The sequence below is a fragment of the Glycine max genome, chromosome 6 (genome assembly GCF_000004515.6).
Source record: "Glycine max cultivar Williams 82 chromosome 6, Glycine_max_v4.0, whole genome shotgun sequence".
NCBI lineage: Eukaryota > Viridiplantae > Streptophyta > Magnoliopsida > Fabales > Fabaceae > Glycine > Glycine max.
Genome location: NC_038242.2, coordinates 6,158,505 through 6,160,736, shown reverse-complemented (window position 1 = coordinate 6,160,736; position 2,232 = coordinate 6,158,505).

Genomic DNA, 2,232 nt, shown 5'->3' with positions numbered 1-2,232 from the left:
TACAAAATTATACAAACCAGTTTCCCGTTAAGAAAGTCACTAGCCACCGTGTTGACCCACAAAAAATGAGAGCCTGATGAGTAGTATATTTTTTTCAGTAAAAAAAAGTAGTATATTGATTAAAAAATTATCTTTGAAAAATAATCACCTTTTAACACCATTTAATGTCACGAGTAATCTTAAATAAAATTAAAATTATGACAAATTTACTAATCTAATCACTTATGTATATAGAACCTAAGGTAGTATTATGTGTGAATGGCTTTTAATGTTTGAATTATTTAAAAGTAAAATTTCAATTTACTTATAATAGTTTTTCTAATTAATATTTTTTTATTAATTTATTAACTTTATACATAAATAAAGTGAGTATAAATATATAAGTAAATAAGAATTAAAGTTGTTAAACAGGTAAATATGGGTCAAGTATAAGTATTTTTATCAAAATATTATGATTGCGATCAATGAGGTCTAACTTAGTTGATTGAATAAATTAAATATTGTAAATTTTTTAATATCATATTTAATTTATATAGATAAAAATAAAAATCATGATTGCAAGATAACTAACCATATTATTGTCTCGTACGAACTAACCTAATTATGCCTCGTATGATTGATAAGTCTATTCTAACTTTTTTTCGTGGTATTTCTATTATACATGGTTGTTATCTAAGGTTATTAAACTTTTTTTTCTTCTTTCATATCCTTTTCATTGATGTGTTTGATCCTGCAAACGTAAATATAGGTAGCATATATATATATATATATATACATATATATGAGCAGTCAAATGCAATATTAAATGAAAGGGTTTAATAATAGAACCCTCAGATAGCCTTGTCACGAGCCATGCTGGATGCTTCAGTTTGGATATTAGATGAAACAGGTGATATAATTGATAAATTAAATTCCTCATTTCCTTTAATTTAACACGATCCAAGTAAATAATGTTAATTTAACCAGTTGTGTGATAATCTCAAATTTGGAAGTCTTTATTTTTATTTTCTATTTTCATTTTCTGAAATTTATTTTCATTTTTAAAAGATTAGAATTTTTAAAATAGATTTGGTTTGACTTCTTATTTTCTACTTTCAAGAAATAAAAATATTACATTTTGTATCACTATTTTTATTTTATCTAAAATGAGATTCTTAATTTTGACTGAAAACAAGATTTTATTATTTTCAATTTTGATTTGTTTAGAAAAATATTTTTACAGTTTTGATTTGCTTGCAAAAATATTTTTACTGAAAATAAAATAAAAATAGAAAACATCACTCTTTTGAGTGAAAATGAAAATAAAAGATAAACAAAGTATGAAAATAGAAGAGCACCTTGTACAAACTTACACTTACACAGCACTAAAAAAAACAATACTACTATATTATTGGCAACAATTAATAGTGAGAGAGACATTACAGGTTACAAAGCTTTGTTTCCCATGCATAATTAATTCCAACAAGAAGACCTAGCAGCCACTATAACTTAACAGAAATAATATTATACCATTAATTAACTGTCTTTTTAACAGAAACAGATGGAAGTAAAACAATTTGAATATAATGACTCGTGGATACCATATTCATATCAACATTCAACCTAGTGGCCACCACCAACTCCGCCACCAAATCCAGCACCACCGCCACCACCAAAACCACCACTAGCTCCAAATATGATGAGTTTGAAAATCATCTTGATCAAGCAGTTCCGAAATTTGAATCTCCCATTCCAGGTACGACCGGAGAGTTTATTTGTGGGAGCGTTACATATCACCCATGAATTCGTAGATCACCTCCGCGAAGCTCCTGAGGATGACGCGTTTTTGCCAGGCTGCGTGTGTGATGCAATGGGGGATAAAAATGTGGAGGTTGTGAAGGACACAACCGGGTTACTTCTTTGCAGGGGAGGATTGTGTGCCATCTTTAGATGATTTGATAGTTGGATCTTGGAGGAAGCGCATAAAAGTCGTCTTAATCTCCCTCCGTGATTGACTCAAATGTTCCAAGGTTTGAAGAGAAGTTTTTGTCGGCATGACATGATGAGCTATGTAGTTGACTATGTAACCAGATGTTTGACATGTCTAAAGCGAATACTGAGCACCAGGATGCTCGAGACACTTGAAGCTATTGGAAATTCCTGACTGGAAATGGCAGAGCATATCTCTGCATATTGTATCAACTTTACCGGCGACTATTGATGGACATGATGATGTGTGGGACATGGTTGATC